This window comes from Brienomyrus brachyistius, unplaced genomic scaffold (assembly GCF_023856365.1).
Source record: "Brienomyrus brachyistius isolate T26 unplaced genomic scaffold, BBRACH_0.4 scaffold32, whole genome shotgun sequence".
Lineage (NCBI taxonomy): Eukaryota > Metazoa > Chordata > Actinopteri > Osteoglossiformes > Mormyridae > Brienomyrus > Brienomyrus brachyistius.
The window spans coordinates 4353184-4366568 of NW_026042307.1; the positions used below are offsets into that span (position 1 = coordinate 4353184).

Below are 13385 nucleotides of genomic sequence, written 5' to 3' on the forward strand. Positions count from 1 at the left end.
TAGTCAACATGTCTCAATGGTGATGTTTCTCAAAGATAGCCCATGGACATCTGATGACTTTTTGATGAAGATTTGGTAATACTTTTTAAATTCTTGTGTTACGTGCCGTAAGGTTTGGGGAGGGATTGTCCTGATCGTTGTCCGGCTGCCTTCGACTCCGCCTCCCGGACCTGGCCACGCCCCGAGCTTCGACGCTACTTCCGCCTTTATGATTGAAAAAGCCGTGGCGGGAGTGTAGCAGCAGCTCTGCTCTTGGTTGGTTTTTGTTGTTGGTTTGATTGCATTCTTTTGGATTACTCGTGTATGACAGTTTTTGGTTTCCTGGTTTTCGTCTCTTGCCTTACCCTTCTGTACCTTTGCCTCCAGTTTTGACTGCTTTCTGGTTTTTGATCTCTTGCCTTCCTCCTGACTACTCTCTTTGCCTCGCCCTTTGGTTACTGTGTTTCGGCTTTGGTGTGTTCTGTATGTTCGTTTCTGTTAAGTACGTAGGGAGTGACTGCTATTTTGTTTTGCGTACGTGTGGCTCTTCTGTGTTTTGGTTAGGGAGTTAGGCTTAGTCTGTGTCATTTCTTTTCTCATCATTTTCGTTTTGTTTAGAATTAGTTTAGTTGTGGACGGGGTCGGTAGTGCTGTTTTGTTTATTGTTTTGGCTGTGTCACTCCCGAAGTCTGTTGCCCTATTGTTTGTGAAAGTCTTTGTGAATAAATATAAAAAAAATACAAAAAAAGATTTCTGTGCTTCCCGTGTTCCCTTTTCCCATACCCTGGTTGTCTCGTTTTCCCCTCTCCTTTCCCTTTACCTTTCTGGCGGTCCTCAACCCTAGACTGAGGATCGTAACACTTGAGTGTTTTTTTAAGGCTTTATGTTTAGCTTCGAATAGCATTCTGCACATGTGCACTATTTTACATATACAGGAAGGATAATAGATCATAAATTGATGACTTTTTAAAGACTAAGTGCCTGAATTAAGTCCTAAACCATTTCCTTTGTGCACGAGATTCACTCGTGTGGGATGATTCTTTAGTTCTAAATAGCCATAATCATAAGCATAAATTCTGGAAACCAATTCACTCCGTGACATAAAGTGTTAGGTTGAAGAAACTGTTATTAATCATTTTGTTGTCACTCCTGTATGATCAGCAATGAATGTAAATATGTATATACACTATTTTGTTTTCCTCTAGCCTCATACTTTAGATTATATTAATAATAGCATTCCCACCTTAGCAAAACCAGAACTTTCTCTTCTTGTTCTCACCTCCCTATTCTGCGTGACTCTTGCGCCTCCCACTGACTATAAATAAAGGAGCCAAGGGGAACCACCCTTTGTAGCACATTCTGCTGAGAGTGTGGGTACCCTTGCACAAGTAAAACTTTAAAGTGTGTTGTCTCGTAATTCAAAGTGTAGTGTGGAGTTGGGGTGGAAACGCCGGGCGCTTTCCCCAACATAAAGTCACTCTCAAAATTTCATTTTCTATTGAGCAACTCCTTCTAGGATGTTGTGCATTACATCGAAAGAGTAATTATGGCATACAAGAAAATATTTTAGACTCCTGAGTAAGGATTTTCTATTGAGGCCATAGAGTGATGACAATTGTGGGTTTGATTTTAGCTCAAGGCAATGCTGCTCATAGATAGCACAATCACGTAGAACAACCCTTGGGTCATCTTCATTGTAAATAACCTGGGCAGCTGCCTTTTCAGTCAAACATAAATGACAGTAGTACTGACTGCTAAATGATTCAGAGAAACCAAGGATTGAGTGCATTCCCAAGTTGTCTCCATTTACTTGACACAGAATGCCATACATTTTCCCAGTAGAAATTGGCAGTTCAATGCTATATGTCTCCTGAATACTGATGACATGTATCAAAGGCTCCAATATGGGCTGGAACCCATATTTTTTCAAATCTTAAACATGAAAAAGTGCTACCAAATGGATATTCATCAGAGTTGAATTAAATTTGGGTGAAATATTTCTTAGTACAAAATAAAGAGCCCCAACTTTGTGTATCCCATGTAAGTAACTTCCATCACAGAAGTCCTTATAGTCATGTGATCTCTGCTTTTCCAAAGATTCCCTTATCAGTATACAAACATCTGAATTTTGACACATAAATTTTATAGTTTCTAGTATTGGCCGCTCCTGGAGCCGACACATTATCGTGGTGGAGGGGTTTGCGTGTTCCCGTGATCTCAGGAACTATGTTGTCTGGGGCTTTATGCCCCTGGTAGGGTCACCCAAGGCAAACAGGTCCTGGGTGAGGAACCAGATGAAGTGCGGCTCAAAAGACACCTATGAAGAAGAAAATTTTGGACCCACAATTTCCCTTGCCCGGAAGCGGGTCACCGGGGCCCCCCCCCTGGAGCCAGGCCTGGGGGTGGGGCTCGATGGCGAGCGCCTGGTGGCCAGGCCTACACCCATGGGGCCTGGTCGGGCGCAGCCCGAACAAGGCACGTGGGTCCCCCTTCCAATGGGCTCACCACCCATGGGAGGGGCCATAGGGGTCGGGTGCGAGGTGATCTGAGCGGCGGCCAAAGGCGGGGACCTTGGCGGTCCGATCCTCGGCTGCAGAAGCTAGCTCTAGGGACATGGAATGTCACCTCTCTGATGGGGAAGGAGCCTGAGCTGGTGCGCGAGGTTGTGAAGTTCCGGCTAGATATAGTCGGACTCACCTCGACGCACGGCTTGGACTCTGGAACCAGTCTCCTTGAGGGGGGTTGGACCCTTTTCCACTCTGGAGTTGCCCACGGGGAGAGGCGCCGAGCGGGCGTGGGCATACTTATTGCCCCCAGGCTGGGTGCCTGTACATTGGGGTTCACCGCAGTGGACGAGAGGGTAGCCTCCCTTCGGCTTCGGGTGGGGGGACGGGTCCTGACTGTTGTTTGCGCTTATGCGCCAAACGGCAGTTCAGAATACCCACCCTTTTTGGAGTCCTTGGAAGGGGTGTTGGAGAGCGTTCCTCCTGGGGACTCTCTTGTTTTGCTGGGGGACTTCAATGCTCACGTGGGCAATGACAGTGAGACCTGGAGGGGCGTGATTGGGAGGAACGGCCGCCCCGATCTGAACCCGAGCGGTGTTTTGTTATTGGACTTCTGTGCTCGTCACGGATTGTCCATAATGAACACCATGTTCAAGCATAAGGGTGTCCATATGTGCACTTGGCACCAGGACACCCTAGGCCGCAGTTCGATGATCGACTTTGTAGTCGTGTCGTCGGACTTGCGGCCGCATGTCTTGGACACTCAGGTGAAGAGAGGGGCGGAGCTGTCAACCGATCACTACCTGGTGGTGGGTTGGCTCCGCTGGTGGGGGAGGAAGCCGGCCAGGCCTGGCAGGCCCAAGCGTATAGTGAGGGTCTGCTGGGAACGTCTGGCGGAATCCCCTGTCAGGGAGAGTTTCAACTCCTACCTCCGGCAGAACTTCTCCCATATCCCGGGGGAGGCGGGGGACATTGAGTCCGAATGGGCCATGTTCTGTGCCTCCATTGTGGAGGCGGCTGACCGGAGCTGCGGCCCTAAGGTAGTCAGTGCCTGTCGCGGAGGCAATCGCCGAACCCGCTGGTGGACACTGGTGGTAAGGGATGCCGTCAAGCTGAAGAAGGAGTCCTATCGGGCCTTTTTGGCCTGTCGGACTCCAGACGCAGCTGACAGCTACCGGCAGGCAAAGCGGGATGTGGCTTTGGCGGTCGCTGAGGCAAAAACTCGGGTGTGGGAGGAGTTTGGTGAGGCCATGGAGAACGACTTCCAGACGGCTTCGAGGAGATTCTGGTCCACCATCCGGCGGCTTAGGGTGGGAAAGCGGTACAGCATCAACACTATTTATGGTGGGGATGGTGCGCTGCTGACCTCAGCTCGGGACGTTTTGGGTCGGTGGAGGGAATACTTCGAAGACCTCCTCAATCCCACCGACATGCCTTCCGATATGGAAGCAGAGTGTGGGGACTTGGGGGTGGACTCGCCCATCTCGGGGGTGGAGGTCACTGAGGTGGTCAAAAAGCTCCTCGGTGGCCGGGCCCCAAGGGTGGATGAGATTCACCCGGAGTTCCTCAAGGCTCTGGATGCTGCGGTGCTGTCCTGGTTGACACGCATCTGCAGCATCGCGTGGACATCGGGGGCAGTACCTCTGGACTGGCAGACCGGGGTGGTGGTCCCCCTCTTTAAGAAGGGGGACCGGAGGGAGGGTGTGCTCCAACTACAGGGGGATCACACTCCTCAGCCTCCCTGGTAAGGTCTATTCGGGGGTCCTGGAGAGGAGGGTCCGCCGGATTGTCGAACCTCGGATTCAGGAGGAGCAGTGTGGTTTTCGCCCTGGCCGTGGAACAGTGGACCAGCTCTGTACTCTCAGCAGGGTTCTGGAGGGTTCATGGGAGTTTGCCCGACCAGTCTACATGTGTTTTGTGGACTTGGAGAAGGCATTCGACCGTGTCCCTCGGGGAGTGCTGTGGGGAGTGCTCCGGGAGTATGGGGTACTGGGCTTCCTTTTAAGGGCGGTTCAGTCCCTGTATGACCGGTGCTAGAGTTTGGTCCGCATGGGCGGTAATGTCGGACTCGATTCCGATGAGGGTTGGACTCCGTCAGGGCTGCCCTTTGTCACCGATTCTGTTCATAGCTTTTATGGACAGAATTTCTAGGCGCAGCCAGGGCGTTGAGGGTGTCCGGTTTGGTGACCTCATGATTAGGTCTCTGCTTTTTGCGGATGATGTGGTTCTGTTGGCCTCATCGGACCGTGACCTTCGGCTCTCACTGGAGCAGTTCGCAGCCGAGTGTGAAGCGGCTGGGATGAGAATCAGCACCTCCAAATCCGAGACCATGGTTCTCAGCCGGAAAAGGGTAGAATGCTCTCTCCGAGTTGGGGATGGGGTCCTTCCCCAAGTGGAGGAGTTTAAGTATCTCGGGGTCTTCTTCACGAGTGGGGGAACAATGGAGTCTTGGGATCATTCCAGGCAAACACACACTGCCCACTCCTCCATTTACAGAAACATCCAAAGAACTCCAAATACATATATACTGTCACGCCCAGCTTGTCGGCTCCTCGTGTGTGCCACACCCCCCTGATTACCCACGTGTTCTTCCCCGATTGTACCCAGCTGTGTCTAGTTACTTTGATCAGTCCTGTGTATTTCAGTCCGTGTCTTACCCGAGTCCTTTGTCTGTCATTGATGTTAGTCGTCGTGCGATGTTCCCTGTTCCCAGCACCCTGAATAAATCCCCGTTCACCCTGCTTTTGCCTGCTCGCCTGTTACCTGCTCGCTCGCCTGCCAGCACACTCGCCCGCTTCCCGAGCGAACGTGACATATACACATATAATTTTTTTTTCTTCTTGCTCCGTTAAAGGACACATTAGAGACTGTTTCTCTCTACCTCATCTTTTGGGGTGTTTTTTCATTCTCCTGGTTCAAAGGCTGAACCAGAACTGTGACGCAGGAGGGACAGGTCATATTGTTCGCTACACAGAGAACTGCTATGATTAATACTGTGTTTAATGCTTCAATACTTTGCTATGATTAATACTCATGTGAAACCATTTCTCTAATGCATGTGCCAATATAAGCACTGAAAGGTCAGACGTTCATGTGTTCATAAGTGAAGGAGCATGTTATTGGATACTGATTGGTAGTTTTTTTTTTTTTTTTTTTTTTTTTGTTTTACTTATTCAGTGATTCTTTTTGTTGTAGCCTCACATGGTGAGCAGGTGAGATGTACTTCGGTCCAGTGTGTTTAAATAAATCTGGATTTGGTAGTAAACTGCTATCACGACCCTGAATAAATTCCACATCTTGTTTACACTAGATCACTTTCTTACGCGAGTTGCTGATCGTGTGCGGTACAAACGCGATTTTAACCAGTTTCACTGCCTTTAGGCTTTCACCTGGCCGGCTGCAAGCGGTGTTTTTTCCAAGAAGATAGCAGGAACACATGCGGCTGTTTTACGCGGTTTACCACGGCCTATTGTATCTGGTAAGTTCCTTTAAGACAACATAAGCGAATATGTATCTTAAGATGTGTATGTGACTTAAAATGCCCTATATTAAAGCTAATTCGCCGTAAACTACCAAAATAATAAATGTGATGTCAGTGTTCAGACTTTTCCAGTCTGTTAGGTTTCATAAGGTAAATGTTGTTAATGTTTGCTCATTTGCAGGGAAAATAAAGAGAAATTCTTAGAGTTAAGTCTAAAGACACCAATTAAATAATGGTTTGGAAGTGCAAGTATTGTCCTTTTAGCTGTGAAAAAAGAGCACAATTATTTAAACATTACAGGCTAAAACACGGAGGTTATACCAGAACCGAGCCCTTTCCTTGTTTACATCAGGAATGTTTGTGCACATTTAAATCATTAAATGCACTAAAAGTTCACCTGTCCCGCATTCACACAAAAACTCCAGATCAGCAACAAAGTACAGATATACCAACTAAGTTTAGCTGTCTGTCGTGTGGATTTACAGAGTCTTGTTCAGAGAATGACTTTTTCACTCACCTGCATCGTGCACATCTAAAAGTAAATTATAAAGTCAGATGCCCTTATGAAGACTGTAATTTTGAAAGCAGTGTTTACTCCACCTTCAAAGCACACAAGAGTAAAGTACACAAACAACAGATCTCAAAGAGGTTTAAATCAGAAATTGTTGGTGACAATATTATAAGCCATGACAGTAATGCTTCACAAGAGCAGATGTCAGATGCTGATGATATTGAGGACACAGAAGAGTTGAATGAGGTAACTGAATGTGATATGCACGATTTAGAAAAACAGCTTGAGCACAACTTGGCATCTTTACTACTAAAGATGCACACTGTTTTGCACATACCAGAGAGTGCAGTGCAAGATGTGATAGAGCAGCTCTGTCAAATCAATAAGCTCTCACAACCACGTGTACAACACAGAGTCAGGGGCATATTAAACAAATATTGTGCTGACATGGATGAGACTGTTATTAAAGAGATTATCAGTGCTGTGTCAGAAAGTAACATGATGACACATTGTTCCAAAGATGGACCTTTAGGAACTGCCAAAAAAAGAGCAGCCTATGTGCGTAGAGAGTTTCCACTGGTAAATCCAATTGAATATGTTGTGGAGAAAGGCAAAAAAACTCTTGCATATGTTCCCATTGTTCCTATGCTACAGAAGTTGCTTAACAAAACTGATGTTTTAGACAAAGCTATGTCAGAAAAAGTACATGTCCCTCAGGAATTCAGATCATATGCTGATGGGCAATACTTTACTGAAAATCCATTTCTTGAAAAAGATGAGTTCACAATTGCTCTTGTACTTTACATTGATGACTTTGAAGTCGCCAATCCTCTTGGAACATCAAAGCTTAAACACAAGATGTGTGCAGTATACTGGGTTATTGCAAACATACCTTCAAAATATCGGTCAACCCTCAGCTCTATCCAACTTGCTCTACGCTGCAATACCTCCCCAGTCAAGGAGTGTGGTTATGCAAAAGTTTTCCAACCTCTGATCTATGATCTAAAATTATTGGAGCAGAATGGCGTTTACCTGGAGCAACTAGGTGCAAGTGTTAAAGGTACAGTCTTGTATGTTGCAGCTGACAATCTTGCTGCCCACTCTCTTGCAGGTTTCCTGGAGAGTTTTACTGTCGACAAGTTCTGCAGAGTCCGTTTGGCAAACAGTAGAGACACTCAACAACAAGAGGTATGTTCTGGTTTCTTTCAACTCCGAGACAAAGAGTCATATGACAGGCAGGTGCAGGATATCAGAGAGGACCCTGGAATGACTCGAGCTTATGGTGTGAAAGGAGCATGTCCTTTAACTGAGAATCTTGAGCACTTTCAAGTGGTCAGTGGGTACCCTCCTGACATCTTGCATGATATTTTGGAAGGTATTGTTCCAGTTGAATTGTCCCTGTGCCTTACAGACCTGATAGGCAAGACTTATTTCACCCTAGATATGCTGAATCAGGCCATCAGATGTTTTAAGTACTCATTTAGTGACAAAACAGATTAACCTCGGGTTATTGGAAAGGAATTTTCCAGTAAAGGGACCATTGGTGGAAATGGCCATGAGAACTGGTGTCTCATAAGGCTCCTTCCATTTCTCACTGGTCACTGTGTCCCTGAGGGTGACAACACTTGGGAAATTCTCGTGCTGCTCAAAGATATTACTGAGCTAGCTGTAGCACCAAAGCATACAGAAGAGACGCTTAACTTTCTGGACTGTAAGATAGCAGAGCACAGGCACTTACTGCAGTCAACATTTACAGAGTTTTGTTTAAGGCCAAAACATCACTTTGTGGAACATTATCCTCAGCTGGTAAGGAAATTTGGTCCGCTGTTTGAGGTTTGGACAATGCGGTTCGAGGGGAAGCATAAATTCTTTAAGAGGGTAATTCGCACTGCTCAGAACTTTAAAAATGTTGCCATGACACTTGTGCTACAAAACACCAGAAGGCAGTTAGTTACCATCTCGATTGTAGCTCATTTTTCAGACCATCAGTTGAGATGTCAAAGGTTACTCCAGTTTTGCTTGCCACCTTCCCTCACAGTGTGCAGACAGCAATTGCTCAAAACTTTACAACACCAGAGTCGGTGCTTGAAGCGGCATCTGTCAGTGTAGATGGAATCAAGTATCATCCAGGCATGATACTGTCTTCTGGGTCATGCTCTGGTCTCTCTGCATTCATCCAGATTCACAAGATTGTTGCAGTTAATGTAGAGATTCTATTTGTCTGTCAAATTGGCCGCATGGTACAGGGAGCATTTGAGATCTTACCAACTTCATTGTGATAGTGTTACTTCTATGTGTGTGTTGAAGATGTCAGATTTAAATGATGTCCTCCCATTATCAGCATACATGGTCTTTTCATTTTTCAGATGGCCATGAAACAGAAATTAACAATGCGGGTTATCGTCTCCGTGGGTGATATGAGAAAGATGACAATGAACCCTCGACCATACATACTTGAAGATTTGATTAGCTGGCTCAAAGGCACTCTCCAAACAAACTACAATTTTACCTTACAGTACCAAGATCCTGAATTTAACAATGAATTATGCAACCTCACAGACTTGTCTGAGCTCCCAGATAAACCAACGGTCAAAATCATCCCTATCATTGAGCTTGTACCAGTCCCTGGAGGTTCTGAATTATGTAGTGACACAGGCAGCCAAGCAGACACCGAGATCCTGTCCATCTCTTTGGATAGAAGTTCTCAGTGGCCAGAGGTATTTGAAATTCCAAAATTTCAAGTCGATGTACAGTATAGACTACGCCAAGGTAACCTGCAGTATCTCAGGGATGCAACCTTTCTTAAAGTCACAAAAGAACTAAAGCATGACATACTCGAGAAATTGGCTGAGACCATGTATGCATTTAAAGCATACCCAACAAAGGAAGATTTTGAGACTGTTGCTAAGGCTTTAGTGCAAACACACCCATGCCTTAAAGAAACTGGGTCACACTCTGGCTGGAATGGTTGGAAGAATAGCCTTAAGTTCAAAATGGGTAATTATAGAACCAAAATGTGGCATCTGGGTCGACTTGATGTTACTGTCAATGGTGGCAAGCGAGGAAGTGACACTACAAATGGCGATCCTCCAAACACACAGATCAAGAAGCCAAAGAAAGGGGAAATACATTTCCTGCCTGATTTTCCAGAGGGGATGAATGACCAAAACATGGAAGTAGCTCGTAAGGTTCTGGTCAATGAAATGATGAAGACAAAGCCAAAGGAATCCCTGGTTATGAAAGAGATGGATGTGACGTTTGCTTTTCGCAGAAAGGAGATTGTCAATGAGAAGCCTGCCATCAGCCAGGTGGTGCATCGTTGGCCAGCTCTTTTTACAGAAAATCAGGTTTGTGTTAAGTGTCTACATATCATGTAGTGTTGAGTGTGTCAGATTAAAACAGTGTGAACATTGACTGATGCATTGTTTGCCATGTTTCAGGTTTATTATGAATTTAGCAGAGTGGTAGGGAAAAATCTCAGAGAAAACTTCTTGGATGCACTTGACAATTTATCTCCAAGCCTCATGTACCTCTTCAAAAAGAAGAAAGGCCTTACTGGTCAGCTTTTGGCTGAACTTTTATACCAGACAAAGGTAAGTTAACATATCTACATCAGTCCTGTTTTCCTATGAAGCTTTTCCTCCTTATCCTTTTTGTTTCTTGTCTAATTTTTCTCTCCCCCCTTGTGATGGCTGCCTCTACAGCCACACAGTTAAGTTGAAGGGAGGTATCATTTCATGGTTTTTATGTTTGTTTAGTTTAAGTTGTAGCATATTGATAATTAATATTTTATTGATTTAATTAATTAAATTAAATATTTAATTCTTTTGTTTCCTTATTTAACACATTTACCCAGTTTGCTGGATGAAGCGCGCACATTTAGTTAACTGTGGAATAATGTGTTTTGAGTTTAATTGTGTGTTTCTTTTGATTTACCGTGTGGAGTACTGAAGGATTCCCGGCTGTTCCAGGCAAAGAGGTGGCCAATATGGAAGCTGGGCTAAATACAGGAAATTGGACGACTCCAACTGGTTGTTTGTTGGGGGTGGAATAGTTTGGTATTTAGTTTTATTTTATTGTTTAGGTATGTTTTTGGAGTTAATTTGATTTTGTTTATTTTGATTGAAGCATTAGTTGATTGTTCTGTTTTGATCTATTTGTGGTACTTGTCATTGTTACTTTTTTCTTTTGTATCTTGTGGGTTGGCCAACCAGTATATATAGTCCTTATGGTGTCTTGTTTGAGAAGTCAGCTTGTTGGTTTAGTTGTATTGTTAGCTGTGGTGTGATAAGTTGATTTTTTTTGTGGGCCCAGGTTTATTTCTTTTGTTAAATCGTTTCTTTTTGTTAATTAAAAAGGATTTGTTTTCTAATTTAGCTGTGTGCCTCATGCCTGCCATCTCGGTCCCTCACACCCCTCTTTGCTCTTCTCTATTTCTCCCTCTTCTATTCATTTTCTACACCTTTTTTTACCTCTGCAATTTCTATTCTCATAATTTTATCTCCTATTTCCATTAAATTTTTCTAATTCTAATCTCTTCTTGTAATTTCTTGTAAATTACAGTCAGTATCCTTATAAAGTGTTTTATTCAATGTCCACTATCGTCTAGACAACTGAGCCAACAGACGTCAGATGCCTTTGTCTTCGGGGACTGCCGGTCACCTTGGGCGATGATCCTTCTGCTTTCTTCAAGACCTGCTTTGTAAGCAAATTCATTTTTTATACATGTTGCAGATGCATATGAGGGGCCGTGCAAGCACACACACACTCACACACACACACATACGTTCTCCTCTTACACACACATGTTCTCCTCTTACACACACACGTTCTCCTCTCTCTCTCTCACTCACACACACACACACACATTCTCCACACACACACACACACACACACACACATTCTCTTCTCACACACATAAATTCTCCTCACACACACACATCCTTCTATCCTCCTCTCCTCTGAGAGGAGAATGTGTGTGTGTGTGAGAGGAGAATATGTGTGAGTGCCAGAATGAATTATGGCTTGCACGGCCCCTCATAAATGCAAGTTCTTTGTTTTTATTTTATTTTTAAACCATTAATCCAGACTACTATGTGCTACAGATTTATTCAGTTTTTCAGACTTGGAGTTTTTTTTTATTTATTTTTACCATAAAATTGTCTGTATGTTTAATCAGTGGCATGAAATTAACTGAAAAAACTTGGCTGAAAAAATTTGGGTTCAGTTAACATTAAATATTTTGCTGTAATTGTACAGTGAAAAGGAAGCTGAACAAGCCAGACCTCATATCTTGTATGAACAGAGTGTCTTTTACTAATATGTCAGTGTAGAGTATTTCTTCTTAGGGTATTTGTATTGTTAACATTTCGAAAATGTTTGTGCTAACTAACACACGATTGTACATTTGTTTCTCTGTAAGGACACAGCTGACAATGACTTGTACAGGCAAACTCCAGTGGGATTGCTTTTCATCGGTGAAGAGAACCTTAAGCTGAACCCATCCAAAGTGGGAATCATCTTGGAAGGGAATGTGGTGATGGATGATCTGACCAACCTTCCTCAGGCCTTCTGTGTCCTTTTTGGACTAATATATGCCCTGCACCTGGAATATCCCAGATACATGAAAAACACTTTTTGCTTTGTTCAGCAGGTGATGTTTAACCTGGGTAAAAGTGAGCTGCCACCCAAAATTCAGACTCTGAAAAACCAACTTGCAGTGTAAAGAGGTGTTGTTACACTATGTCTCCGTATAGGAGAAAGATTGTTTGTTCTTTTAGAAAAGGGACTTGTTTGCACTGTTATGCCCTTTTTGTATATCATGTTATTGGATTGGCACTGATATATCTAGTTTCCTTCAGATTAACAAACCCAAAACTGAGGAAAATCAGTTTGCAGTATTAAGTGCTGTTCTAATTGCACTACTGCTCCAGAAACCAGGTGCCTAATTTTTTTGTTGTTCTTTTAGGAAAATGTTGTTTCACTGTTATGCACTTTTTTCTATTTATGTAATTGGATTGGCACTGATATGTCTGGTTTTGATTCAGATTAACAAACAAAAAACTGAGGAAAATCAGTTTGCAGTTTTAAGTGGTGTTCTGAATCGTTGCACCTGATACCAGGTGCCTAGTTTTATGTCGCGCTTTTAGAAAAACAATCTGTTGTGCATGTTCACAATAAAGCATTTTACCCCTAACCGGGGTGTTTTCAACAAATGTTTCATCTGATTTCTTGACCTGAATAAGTATTTATAATGCACCATATTAAAAACTGAAATAATAATTTAATGATAATAGAGAGAGATGGAATACCGGTTCCATCAAATTGACAGGTCGGGTCAAAAGGTCACTGGGGAAAAGTTCACTGGGGGGGGGGGGGGGGGGGCTTGGTTGTGATGGTACGATGTGACGTCACGGGAGTTGGATTTATTTAATAATTTATTTAATAATTTATTTAATTTATTTAATTATTTTTAATTATTATTATAAATTATTATTATTTTAAATTATCTATGTATTTTAAATGATATTGAGGAGAGTGGTTATGAGTGTGTATTAATTTACTAAGTTATTATTTTAAAAATTATATATATATTTTTATATTGAGGAGAGTGCTTACTAGTGTGAGGGGGGGTTTTTGGTCGGACGCCGCCGCCGGGGGCTGAGCAGGGGTGGGTTACCTGATGGAGCGTGAGCGTACGGTGTGTCTGGTGTTGCGGTACTGCGGTAAGGTCCCGGGCTTTGGAGAATCCGCAAAGGACTTAGAACGCTGTGTCTGTTGCGGTACTGCGGTAAGGTCCCCACGGCCTTGGATAATCCGCGGAGAGAGCGATGCCGGTGAGCTGAGAGCCGTGCTGCTGCGTGAGTCTGTGAGAAACTCTGAGAGACTCTGGGAGAAAATGATAAAGTTG

The 13385-nt window shown here is 44.0% G+C and overlaps 1 long non-coding RNA gene across 1 annotated transcript; it reads left to right on the plus strand.

Moving 5' to 3' along the window:
* The first annotated feature begins 10003 nt into the window (after positions 1-10003).
* LOC125721212 (uncharacterized) lies at positions 10004-12035 on the plus strand. The gene is made up of 3 exons (XR_007385726.1): positions 10004-10068; positions 11085-11177; positions 11898-12035. It is a non-coding gene; the product is annotated as an uncharacterized LOC125721212 (long non-coding RNA).
* Positions 12036-13385: the final 1350 nt, after the last annotated feature.